At 38.2% G+C, this 14,429-nt stretch overlaps 1 non-coding gene across 1 annotated transcript; it reads right to left on the bottom strand.

Moving 5' to 3' along the window:
• Positions 1-7,414: 7,414 nt before the first annotated feature.
• On the bottom strand, positions 7,415-7,521 carry LOC145135362 (small nucleolar RNA R71). The gene has a single exon (XR_013719824.1). It is a non-coding gene; the product is annotated as a small nucleolar RNA R71 (small nucleolar RNA).
• Positions 7,522-14,429: the final 6,908 nt, after the last annotated feature.

The following is a 14,429-nucleotide window of genomic DNA, read 5'->3' as shown; positions in this document are numbered from 1 at the left end:
GAGCCACCAATATAAACAATTACTTGAACAAAATCCCCAATCACTAAAGGATACTTATGTAGTAGAAATGGCAAATGGGAAAGTAGAACGCACTAGCGTTATATACTCAGAGTGTACTCTCACTCTAGACAACCATACATTTAAAATTGACCTGATGCCGGTCACCATAAAAAGCTTCTACGTAATCATCGGAATGGATTGGTTAGTCCCTCACCGTGCCGACATTCTATGTTACGAAAGGGTCGTTCGCCTCAATCTACCAAATGGCGAAACCCTTCTCATCTATGGTGACAAACCTAGTACGAATTTACAAATCATCTCATGCATCAAAGCCCAAAAGTACCTCCGGAAGGAGTACCACGCCTTATTGGCCCACGTAGTAGACAAGAAACAAGACGTGAAAGACATCAAAGACATCCCCGAAGTGTGTAACTTCCCGGATGTGTTCCCAGAAGATCTTCCTGGTGTACCACTCGCACGACAAGTCGATTTCAGAATTGACTTAATACCCGGAGCTACCCTCGTAGCCAGAGCTCCATACCGCCTCGCACCAACAGAAATGCAAGAGCTATCCCGTCAGTTGAATGAGCTTTTGAGCAAATGGTTCATCAGACCAAGCTTCTCACCTTGGGGAGCACCAGTCCTTTTTGTAAAGAAGAAGGACGGATCCTTTCGCATGTGCATCGACTATCGGGAACTAAACAAACTCACCATTAAGAACCGATATCCTCTACTCCGAATCGACGACCTTTTTGACCAACTCCAAGGAGCAAATTTCTTCTCAAAGATCGACCTAAGGTCAGGTTACCATCAGCTACGAGTTCAAGAAGAAGATATTCCCAAAACTGCATTCAGAACTCGCTATGGGCACTACGAGTTTGTGGTGATGTCCTTCGGTTTAACAAACGCACCTGCGGTATTCATGGACCTAATGAATAGAATGTGTCGACCCTACCTAGACAAGTTTGTAATCGTATTCATCGACGATATCTTGATCTACTCGCGAAGCGAAGAAGAGCATCGCCTACATCTACGCCAAGTGCTAGAGACACTAAGAGCTGAGAAGCTTTATGCTAAGTTCTCTAAGTGCGAATTCTGGATTAGAGAAGTGGATTTCCTTGGCCATGTGGTAAGTGAGAAAGGCATACATGTGGATCCCTCCAAAAATCAAGGCAATCGAGAATTGGTCAGCACCCAAGACGCCAACCGAAATTCGACAATTCCTTGGGCTTGCTGGCTACTACCGAAGATTTATACAAAACTTCTCTAAGATTGCTAAACCACTCACCACCTTGACGCAGAAAGGTGTGAAATTCGAATGGGAAGATAAACAAGAAACTGCTTTCCAAACGTTAAAACAAGCCCTATGCAGCGCACCGATCTTGTCTCTCCTAGAGGGAACCGAAGACTTCGTAGTGTACTGTGATGCTTCGAATCAAGGCATCGGATGTGTGCTCATGCAGAGAGGGAAGGTTATCGCGTATGCATCAAGACAGCTTAAGACGCACGAGGTTAATTATACTACGCACGACCTGGAATTAGGAGTAGTAGTATTCTCTTTAAAGATCTGGAGACACTACCTCTACGGCACGAAATGCACTATCTTCACTGATCACAAAAGTCTTCAGCATATCTTCAATCAGAAAGAGCTCAACATGCGACAGAGGAGATGGGTAGAGTTGCTTAATGACTACGAGTGCGAAATTCGTTATCATCCCGGCAAGGCCAATGTAGTGGCCGATGCTCTAAGCAGGAAGGAGTACTCGGGCCGCCGAGTAAAATCCTTAACAATGACGATCCATTCCCACCTGACCATACAAATCAAGGAAGCTCAACTGGAAGCTTTGAAACCAGAAAAGGTGGCAGGAGAGACATTAAGGGGAATGGATAAAAACTTAGAAGTCAAGGATGATGGAGCACGTTATCTCATGAACCGGATTTGGACACCGAAGTTCGGTGGACTCCGAGACGTCGTCATGAATGAAGCACACAAGACTCGATACTCCATCCATACCGGGTCAGATAAGATGTATCTGGACCTCAAGAAATTATACTGGTGGCCGAACATGAAAGCTGAGATTGCTACTTATGTGAGCAAGTGTCTGACTTGCGCCAAGGTCAAAATCGAATACCAGAAACCATCCGGGCTATTACAACAGCCGGATATACCTGAGTGGAAGTGGGAACGAATAACCATGGACTTCATAACCAAGCTGCCTAAGACATCGGGCGGGCTTGACACCATATGGGCAATCGTAGACAGATTGACCAAATCAGCACACTTCCTACCGATAAAAGAAACCGAAAAGATGGAGAAGCTGACTGGAACGTACATCAAAGAGATTGTACGACTCCATGGTGTGCCGATATCCATTATCTCCGATAGAGATAGTAGATTTACCTCACGGTTTTGGCAGTCTCTACAAAAATCCTTGGGAACTAGGCTTGACATGAGTACGGCCTACCACCCACAAACCGACGGACAGAGCGAACGAACCATTCAAACGTTGGAAGACATGTTAAGAGCTTGTGTGATAGACTTCGGTAAAGCATGGGATACCCATCTACCGCTTATCGAATTCTCCTACAATAACAGCTATCATACTAGCATCAAAGTCGCTCCATTCGAAGCTCTTTACGGTCGCAAATACAGATCACCCCTGTGTTGGGCTGAGGTGGGGGATACACAGCTAGCTAGAGGGCAAGTCTCTAATAGCACCCTCACTGGCCCTGAAATCATAAGGGAAACCACAGACAAGATCGTTCAAATTCGAGAAAGACTGAAAGCATCTCGCGATCGGCAAAAGAGTTACGCAGACAAACGACACAAACCCTTGGAATTCCAGGTGGGTGATCGTGTACTACTAAAAGTTTCCCCTTGGAAAGGAATGATACGATTCGGCAAACGCGGGAAACTAAATCCAAGGTACATCGGGCCATTCGAAATCTTTGCTAGGATTGGGCCAGTAGCATACAAACTTCGATTACCTCAGGAACTCGACAAAGTACATCCCACATTTCACGTGTCGAACCTAAAGAAGTGTTTGTCTGATGAGACACTCGTAATACCACTCGACGAAATCGAAGTTAACGAAAATCTCCACTTCGTGGAGGAACCAGTCGAAATCATGGATCGGGAAATCAAACGAACGAAACAAAGTCGTATTCCCATCGTGAATGTCCGTTGGAACGCTAAACGAGGGCCTGAGTTCACCTGGGAACACGAAGATCAAATGAAACAAAAATACCCACATCTTTTCCCAAACTCTTGATGTCCCAGTCAAATGCAAATTTCAGGACGAAATTCCTTCTAACGGGGGGATGATGTGACAACCGTCAAAATTGAGTCAAGTCAAAGTCAAACAAAGTCAACAAGTCAAAACCAATCGACTCAATTAACCCTTGTATATTAGGGTTTACACTATGTAATTACTGTACAATGCAATATTTTAATGAGAGAAACATCATTTGGAAAGTTCGTGTGTTGAATTTCCTAAGTCTCAAATGCAGTAAACATTGAACCAAAACGATAAAACATTATTGCACACTCATCGGGAGTGTGTACGACACTAAAACGCGGTTTAACGGGGTTTACGAACCTTGCGTTGTGAAGCCGGACACTCAAATTAATCACAAACGAAACCTCTCTAAATCGTTTTCACTCTATCTCTTTCTATTTGAAATCTCTCCCAAATCTCTCTCAAAAGTTCCCATAACTTTTTGGAATCATTCGGGTCATCCCGACCCTTAACCGGGTCAAAAATCGCTTAAAACGGACGGGTAAAATACCCCAAAAGACCCGAAACCCCCTTTATAGGACCGGAGCCTCTTAGGGCCGGACCCTTGGGACCGGAAGCAGCCTGAGCCGCAGCCCTCTAGCCGCAGCCAAACGAGCCGCAGCCAGCGAGCCGCAGCCGCCTGGAGCCGCATCCGAGCCCGCCTGCGGTAGCTATCCGGACCGTATCCTCCTTCGCCTGCGGATCCCCTTCAGCGACCAAACTCATTTCGGACCGCAGTCATTGACCAGTGCCACTCCGGTTTAGACCGCGGATGATCCCAACATCGCCCAGACTTCATATTTTGACTCTTTTTACCCGGTTTTCGACCACGACTCCATTTTTAGTCCGTTTTTCATTATTTTAACGTGGGATTTTCACCCAAAACTTTATTTTATAAACTAAGGCCCCAAAATATATAAATCTCCAGGGTTTTTATAAAAATATATTAAAAGAATTGGTGGTTGAACTAATTATTGAGGGAATATTTGCTTTTCCTTATTTTATGACAAAAGCAAGCCACCACCACCTCACTCTATGATTAGCCACTTTTTCCAACTACCCCTTGTCTCCTTGGGGGACCTTTACACCCAATCTCCAGCTCTTCCCACGTTCTAAGAGCTGGAGAATTGGTCCTCTCTCCTCATTCTCATTAAAGTTCTTTCATTCTACACTTAGCAATTTCATAGAACACTCTCCAAAATTCTCTCATATTTTCTCTCAACTTCAAGAACTTCAAGGCTTTCTCCAGGGATTTCTTTCTTCAATTTGTAAGTATCTTCATCATTCATATAATTATTACACTCTATTCTACTCAAATCATTGATATCTTACACAAATTCCATCTTATTCGGTGTTAGATTCTCGAATCATCAAGACATCTTCTTAGTGTTCTTGGGTTGAACACTTCCTCTCTCTCACATTCATCTACTGAAACCACATAAGGTGAGTTCATACCCCTACATTTACATGTTTTTCTTAAGTTTTAAGGGGGGAATACAAGTAAAATCATCAAGAACACAATTAAACTTTTTCTAACAGATTACATCAGAAAAGATGGACTTCGATCACGGACTGTTTTGGTCAACTTAAATATTTTAGTTTTCAAAAATGTTCCAGGTGCAAGTATTTCAAACTCTTAGCTTTAAAATGGCTACTTGAACATCTCCATATGATTTTTCTACAATTTATGGTGATTTTTACAAAACGGCCTATCATTTCAGAGGCAAACCCGGACCAGTCTGTGATTATGAACATTTTCACCTCTGTTAGAGATCACTAAAAATCATGATAAAATTTACTAACAAACTAGACTCATATTCCAAACTCTCACAATTTATGGATTTGGATTTGGAGCTTTGATGATTTTTCTATTAAGTTTCTAAGAACAGTAACAGAAACTGTATTCAACAAAAAACTGCTGTCAATTTCATTTCACCTTGTAACATGTTGAGCAAGGTGTATATCTTTATGTGATTATATGTTATTGCAATATATGTCATTTTGTCTTAATATATAGACACACATCAGTTTACAAATGGCTTTGGACATATTGAATATAAAGAATAACAAGTGACTTTAGTCAAAGTACAACCGATATATTCAAACATTTAATAAACTATTTTGGATATAGTTAGCATACATTACTACGTACTGCCCTTGGTTGATAAACTATAATAGGTATAGTTTATGATACATTACATAACACATACATTTAAAAAGGGTACATTTACACAAAGGATATTTTCATTAAGCAAGGTACGGCCATACGGTACCAAGTTTTCATAACACGTAATTCCATTAATGACTTTGTGAGACATTTACTTCAAATTACCATTAAGTCCTGTATTGTAACCAGAGTCTCCTTGAGGGAGAGCGTGATAGTTGTGTATAGATCTATATTGGGTTTGACAAACCCACACCTAAACTGCATGCAACAGTTAGACCGATAGGTCTGGGGTGACAAATGTCATAACATTTCCGACGCCCGAAGAACGTCGTTTTAGGCAACCTTGGTCATAGCATGGTTATAATAAACTCACATAAAGTATTAATAAATATTGGAATTTATGGGAACTTCATTAAAATTAAACGAGTTTATGTCGATTTAAACTTGCATTGTTTTACTATAAGTATGACAAATTACTTATACATTTCGGTCTTTGAATTTAAGACTACATATACATTTTAAGGAAAATATTGGATTTTCTAAAACAAATACTACTTTTACAAACGAAAGGATTTTAATACTACCAAACAAAAGCTTATGAACTCACCAACCTTTGTGTTGACACTTTTTCAAACAACTTGTATTCTCAGGAAATCATTAAACAGGTAACCAAGTGCTTTTGAGGATGAGACGCTAAGGCGTCTACTATTTTATATTTTGTCAACATATTGTAATTGATTCGTAAACATGTAATTCATACAATGATGTAACTTTTTCAATTATATATATGTTGGTTGTGTTTGCTTGAATTACTATTACAATTGTTGTTATGATATTATACATGAAGTCCTCCACCCCCGGACATTTCCGCCATCCTTGGTTTGGGGGTGTGACACCCTACTTATTTAGCTTTATAACAATTGATAGGTCCACTGCCTTTGTGTGTTTATTTTACAATTAAAAGTAGGTTTAAAACTAGTGGGTTTTACACACATCAAGTTTTTGGCGCCGTTGCCGGGGAACGGTTCTAAATTAGCACTAATTTCTATTTTTATCGATCCTTTGTGTGGGATTTATCTTACACAAAGTTAATTCTTAGGGAATTTAGTAGTTAGTATAGGTTTTGATAAATTTTTGTTTTAATAAGTCAAGTCGAAAATTTTTCTGTTTCTGCCTTGAACTCGCCGAGTGCAATCGACGCAACTCGGCGAGTCCATCGTTGTTCACAGTTTTAGCTTTTATTTTATTTTTTTTGTTCTTTTTACGCGTTTTTTCTTGTTTTATTTGCAGTTGTTTCATGACCCGAGGATCTGATACACCTTTGATCCCTCCTCTAGACGATCCGGAGTCCACCCTAAGAAAGAACAAAGGAAAATCCGTTGGAGAATCCGCTTCTTCAAAGAATTCGCCACTAAAGAACCTCAAGTCTGTTTTTAGCAAGAAGAATAGCAGAAAATCAGGAGCTTCCAGCGCCTCTATAACAATAGAAGACCCAGTCAAAGAGGATACCGAGTACGAATCCGAAGGAGAAGAAGACCCTACATTCGGGCACGTTTCCGATTTGGACGACGATTTAGCTATTACTATGGCTAACATCGATGAAGTCCCTATGGGGGAATGGAAAAAGAGGATGCGTGACGATACCGGCCCGGGACTTGTGCAACCCGCAATTCCCGCTACTGCTACCTTCGAACTAATGGGCCACATACTCGCTCAACTGAAGGAGATTCCTTTCTATGGAAAAGACCACGAAGATGCTTACAAGCACTTGGATGAAGTAAATGATGTAGCTGATTACTTTAGTGTTCCAAATGTGCCTCGCGAGACCCAGCTACTTCGCATGCTTCCAGTTACATTCAAGGGTGCTGCAAAAGATTGGCTCAAGTCACTTCCTCCTGGGTCGGTCACCACATGGGCTAGGATGAAAGAAGAATTTATTGACCACTTTTGCCCACCTTCTAAAATAGCCAAATTGAAGAAGGCCATTGCTAACTTTGAACAACAAGCTGGAGAGTCACTATATGAAGCTTGGGAGAGGTACAAGAGCCTGCTAAGGAATTGCCCACACCATGATCTTAATAGCCAACAAGAGGTCTCCATCTTCTATGACGGAGTCAATATCACCACAAGGCAATTGCTCGACTCGCAAGGCCCGCTCACAAAGAAGCCACCCCCGGTAATCAAGGAATTAATTGAAGAATTCTCTAAACATTCTAGAAAATACCACAACCCAAGAAATGAAGTAAGTCGGGGAGCAGTGATATATTCTTGTTTCTGTGCCTATTCCAGTTAAAGTTGACTATGCATGTAAGTTCTATGAGTTCTCAGTTGTTTGCATAACTACTTGGAAGAAATGGTAGGCGCTTGTGCTGCCAGGTGGCAATTAGTTAAGATTGAACAAGTTCAGTCCATATGAGTTTGGGTTTGTCACTAACCTCCTCTTGTGGTTATGTTTTTGACAAATTCACATGGATAGGAACACATACACCATAAAATCTAAGTGTCATAAAGTTTCTCTTTGATTCATGAAAATGATGGTGAGAAAAGGCTTTCACTAAGTAGATTTTAAGAAGATAGCAGTTGTGATATGTGCATTCTCAAATTCGATTATGATTACGGCGTCCCTTTTCATAATTCGAATTGTGAGCAATGGAAAAGGTCTAAACATTTGAGACTATGATTACGACATCCTTTTTCATAGTTCTAAAATTGTTTAGACACACATGTGTGCTATCTAAGGAAAGGTGTAAGATTTTGGGAAACTTAGATTAAGTCTTATCGGAGCAGCTTATATCAGAAAACTGAACTTGGTAAGAAAGTCAACAAAGTGTTGATTTCTAGAAGTCCAGCTGATTTCTGAGTACATGTCAAAGCTAGTGGGAGCATAAGTGCTATGCTAATAAGGATGTAATTATTCTGCTAGTGGGAGCATAATCAATTATGGTGAATGTTGCAAGTTAGCAATGTTAATTATAGAAAACAAAGTTTCAATTTGCAAAGTTGCAGGGTTTGAAAAGTTGTTTTGCTATAGTTAAGGGAAAGGAAATTATACTTCATTCCAATTCTAAAAGCTTAAATTGAAATTTTAATCAAATTTAGTCAAATATATATATGAATGTTATGTTGCAATGGTTCAACATAAGGAAATTATATATTAATTGCGTTCTTAATATTCGATTATGATTACGGCATCCCTCTTCATAGTCCGAATTTTGAGAACATGGCTAATAGAAAAAATTATAGCAAAATACTGGTCTAGGATCATGTCTTTATGTGAGACATTATAAATCGTATCCTATATGCTTCGGGTATAGGATCGATTGCATATGCTACAATATTTCTATGTATTCTGAATTTTCCAAATGCCTAGGGCATTAAGAGGGAAAAAGGACCAGAACTGCATATGACTAAAATGATTAAGCAATTGTCGAGGACAATCTGAGGCTTACCAAAGATTGGTTACGCATGGACAGTTGGAAGTACAATGTGTCACACCCCCGAACCAGACGGCGGAAACGTCCGGGGGCTCGCGTGACTAACAATTGAATAATCATCACAATGAATATACATGTAACATAACACATTCATCACCAACATTACATATTACAACCAGCATTGTTCACATCAAGTTCATTGTTAAAATTCATAAGTTCAAATTATTCAAAATACGATAAGTGATGTTACATAATCAAAAAAATACACACTTGCATATCTTCCAGCTTAACGATTACCTGAGAATACAAGTTATTTTGAAAACGGTCAACATATATAATGTTGGTGAGTTCATAAGTATATTTGAGTAAAAGTCTTTGTATCTTTCATAAAAACCCAGAAAATCCGATATTTTCTGTAAAATGTTTTGAAAATGATGTGAAAATCGAGTATAAATGCATGTGTGAATTTAATAGTTCAAACTTGTATGAGTGTAGTTTAGATTCATTGTATCTTGAATAATGATAATTGTATATGAATAATTTCCCCAAAAAATCCGATATTTTCTGTTTTATAACATCGTTTAGATTCTTGTATCGTTAAATAAGTCGTTTTGCATTGACGCAATTAAAGAATTTATCTTCAAAAGGTTATCTTTTGGTATTGAATCCCTATATGAGTCGTTATAAGCATGCATGATAATGACTAGGTCGCCCGTCTTTGTATTTTTCCAAATGCCGGTCTTGCTAAGGATGTTGTCGCCCTAGACTGGCCTAGTCTAGCTGTAGCGAACAACTAAGGCGTGGGGGGTCACCCCGTAAAGATCTATACACAAACTCCCGCTTTCCTACCAGGAAACTCTGATTATAACTACAGGCTACGATTGTACACTCAGAAGTGCCAACCGACATGTCTCACTAGATTCTCAACCCCTTTTTGCACTATGTTTAATGTTTACGTATTTGTGATATGTTTTTGTATTCAAAAGGTACATATATAAGTATACGACGTTTAATGATTACGCAAAGGTATAGTTACGGCCTACCAACATGTGAAATTTCTATCCCAAGCCCTATTAGCATGTAATTAGACCACAAAGGCCCAATAACATGTAAGAGGGTAATTTAGGCTCAATAAGCATGTAAATGGGCCACAAAAGCCCAATAAACATCTATCCCATAACTTAGGCCCAAATTAACGTGTAAGTGGGTCACAAGACCCAATAAACACATCATGGAAAACATTGGGCTCAATATGCACTTAATTGGGCCCTTGGGGTCCAATGGCCAAGTAACGCGTATATTAGGCCCAATAAATAGTTATCGATGTATTTCGTTCGTTTGTTTTATTCCGTTGTTTGTTTTAGCTCGAAGTTTAATAGATTAATGATAAAAATCCTCTTTTTGTAAAAACGTCGTTTTTGGCCAATAATCCTCCAATTTTTAATTAAGGCCCAAAGTTTTGTAAAAATGACACTTTAGTCCATAATTTATAAAAATTTGCAATTTTTGTCCCAAATGTCTAAAAATTTACGGTTTTAGCCCAAAAAGTTATATTTTCACATTCAGAACCCTGTTTTGCAGAAAAGTGCATTTTCAGCCCCTTGTTTGCAAAAGTTTACACTTTCGCCCCAATTTTGGAAAATTTTACATTTTTGATCCAATTTGAAAATAAATGTTATTTTCACCTCTAAATTTGGTTTATTTACATTTATGACTCAAACTTATGCCAAATAACATTTTTAACCCCAAAACTTCAGTTTTTTCGCAAATTGGGCCCAAAACCGTGAGGCCCAAAAGTTTTGGCCCATTAAGCTTAAATTTGCATTTTGTTGCCCTTTTTAAAGTATGTTTCGCATAAAAATACCTTTTCATACATGTAGGACCTGTTTGGCCCTTATAAAAACATAAATTTCACTTTTTACCCTTATCTTTTGTTTTCTTGACAATTTTGACATTTAACAAGGTTTTTGTTGAATTATTTTGTATCTTAAACATGTAATCACTTTTAGCTTGATAATGTAATGTATATAATGTCATAGTTCATAGATCTTTGTTAAATAATACATAAAATTTCGAGATTTGCTAAGATCTAACACAATTTTACCAAACAAACTAAGAATTCACACAAAACATGCATATAACACCTAGATCTACACATTTTACTTGCATTCTCCCCCAAAAATCATATGAAAACCGAAAACAAGGGGGTATGAACTCACCTTTGCTTGATGTTTCGGTTTTTGAAGAATGATGGAAAGAGATGAAGTGATTTTCGGCCCTAGCAAACTCCCTTGAGTAGATCTCGAACTTAAGAAGATTTCTAGGAGTATGATCACCAAAACTTTGATTAAAAGAGTGATCTAACATGAAAAATGGAGTTATAAAACTTGGATGTATAAAGACTTACCAAGAGATGATGAGTATCTTGTGAAAATCCTCTTGAAACCCAACCAAAGTTTTGAGATTTTTGGAGGAAGAAGGTGAATGATTCTTGACAGTAATAGAGAGAATTTGGTGTAGTGTGTGTGTGTATGTTGTCTTCGGCCGAGAGTAGAAGAAGAGAGGGGAGAGAGAAAGAGTTGAGGTGACTAGTATGGATACATGGGATATCTTAACATTGATACATGTTGGGCAATATGGAGGTGTCATCTCCAAGTCAACCCCCCTAATTCTCTTCTTTTCCTTTTTTTTGTTTTATACATGGGACGAGATTTCAGGCCAAGAAGAAAGGGTGGAGTAGTTTGGGCCCATTAACTTTAGTTAGGATATTTAGGTCCTAGACATAAACTTTTTCGGCCCATTGGGCTCTTGGAAGCATTCACGGCCCAAATAGAATAAAAGAATGGGCTTATGGCTCACTAAGGTTAAATGGATTAGTTATGGCCCAATAAGGCCCATTAGGGTTAGAATGAATCAGTCTAGACCCAAATGGTCCAAAATGTTTTAGATTTATGAATTGGGTCCAATTAGGATCCAATTAGGGCTTCTAAGTCCAATAAAGTTGAATTGGGTGCTTATTGGTCCATTAGGCCCAATAAGGAAACCCTAGTCCAATATGGACTCAAACCATGGTTCTTAGGGCTTCAGACTCTTTAAGGAACATAATTGATGAATCTAAATGAGCATTGAGTGATATTTACTTAGAGTATAAGATTTACAATAGTTGAATGGTTACATAGGAATAGAATTTTTAGCTAAAATGCTAGTTGTGACACAGTGTTAATTTTGGAAGGACCATATTGACATATTCTGAAAAGAGTCAACTCTTGTTCAGAATTTATAGTCAAAACAGGAATATGGAAATGTTTCCATAAGTGGAAGTTATTCTTTAAATCTGTGTAAGATTAGAAAACTTAATGCAAGAAGGATGTTCAAAGGAATGTACTTTGAATGTGAGACTTCGTTTCCATGGAATTGCTCTCCATTGGAATACTTTGTAATGTCTGTTGCCAAGTCTTTGTGACTTTTGTGCATAGTCATTACAAGAGGATCATTGCATATAAGTTTAGAATCTAACAGATTATAGTAAATGACAAGAATTTGGTATTCTTACATTTACGATAAGGATATGGAATTGTGAAATGAGCATCATTGAAATGTTTTCAATTGATCTATTCCACAAAGAAAGGACCATAAGTAAATGTAGTGTGCATGCTTGTAGCATGTTACAACTATTGTTTTAGTTCAAGTATTAAGTTGATTATTTGAAACATTATACAATGAATAATGAGTAATCAATATGACTCAAAAGTTTTGGGGCCATATAGGATTAGTATTATTCTTGTGTTTCACTTTGCATGTTTTGACTCCCCGGATAACTAGGTTATTCAAACCGTCCACAGTCGATCATACTTTGGTAGCAGGTATTGAGGCAAGACTGTCATGAATGGGTCTGTAGTATATCTAGGTGTTTTAGAAATAGTTGCAGTATTCATGAGTGCTCATGGAATAAGATTCGAGTATTGGATTAAACCCACGCTCATTTGAATCACTTCATGGATTTTATCACGACTGATCATGAGACGATAATATCTTATATTCTTCAAATAGAGACATGTGAGTTGTAGTTGCGAGTCGGTTGCACATTGACATATGTAAACGCACCAGTAACTTGGATGTTATAAAACATATCGTTGTGTGTAATTTGAAGAGTGAGTACAAGCGAGCATTTGGGTCGAAGTTTATGCATTCCTTTTACCGCATGTGGATAAAAGCGATATCTGTAGGCCCCTCGATGATTTAGTGATGACAACCCTAAGTGCTCGGTCGGGCTTGGACTGATTTGATTTGTTCAATTAGTCGGTAGTCATAAATCAGAAATCGGGAAACAACAGATGGACAGAGAGAATGATTATAATCCATGTCTCAGTCAATATGATATCTAGAATGGAGGAATATATGATCCCTTATCTAATGGACACGTCATTGACAAGGTCAGAGTTCGACAGTGGCTTTTAAGAGCTACGATTGCTAGTCGGGATTTTGGAGTCGTATTTGCAATAATAGTTTTAGACTTATCCAAGTGGGAGACTGTTAGATTAGATGTCTAAGTCCATAACTATTATTGGTATGTACTCGACCCGAGAGTAGCATGGTCCATTTTGGTTGCATATCATTAGGACAATTTTTTAGGATGGACTTTTGAGAAGAGGTTTTATATGATTTATTAATATATTATCAGTTCTAATGTATTAATATGAAATCATATGTTTTAATTAGTATTGATCAAGAATTAGTTTGGAATTAATTTAGTGATCAAAAGAGACTAATTAAATCTATGGGTACTAATTATGGTAATTGGTTATATTTATATGTGTTGGGCTTATGATCCATATTGGAGTAAGTTTATGTATGGATGCATAAAGAGTTGGGCCACATGAACCATGGATCATAAAACCCATGGGTATGGATTTGGGTTTTACCCATGACCTTTGGAATCCTACATATAAATATGTTACTTCATGAACAATTTCGTGGGCTTCTATTCTTAAAGAAAGATGGACGATTGTGGTGCATGGAATTCTCTCTCAAAATTTCATCCTTCGTCCAAGATATGTTGTGATTCCATTTGAGGTGCAACACTTGGGGCACTAAGTTCTTAAAGGCCAAAGTCCTCCTAGCAACATCAACAACATGTGAAATCATATGTTTTAATTAGTATTGATCAAGAATTAGTTTGGAATTAATTTAGTGATCAAAAGAGACTAATTAAATCTATGGGGACTAATTATGGTAATTGGTTATATTTATATGTGTTGGGCTTATGATCCATATTGGACTGAGTTTATGTATGGATACATAAAGAGTTGGGCCACATGAACCATGGATCAAAAAATCCATGGGTATGGATTTGGGTTTTACCCATGACCTTTGGAATCCTACGTATAAAGATGTTACTTCATGAAAAATTTCGTGGGCTTCTATTCTTAGAGAAAGATGGACGATTTTGGTGCATGGAATTCTCTCTCAAAATGTCATCCTTTGTCCTAGATGTGTTGTGATTCCATTTGAGGTGCAACACTTTGGGCACTAAGTGCTTAAAGGCCAAAG

Source organism: Lactuca virosa, chromosome 8 (assembly GCF_052849685.1).
Source record: "Lactuca virosa cultivar CGN04683 chromosome 8, Lactuca_virosa_CGN04683_v6, whole genome shotgun sequence".
In the NCBI taxonomy this organism is placed as follows: Eukaryota; Viridiplantae; Streptophyta; class Magnoliopsida; order Asterales; family Asteraceae; genus Lactuca; species Lactuca virosa.
The sequence above is the reverse complement of the archived record's forward strand: the minus strand, read 5'-3'. Positions and strand labels throughout refer to the sequence as shown.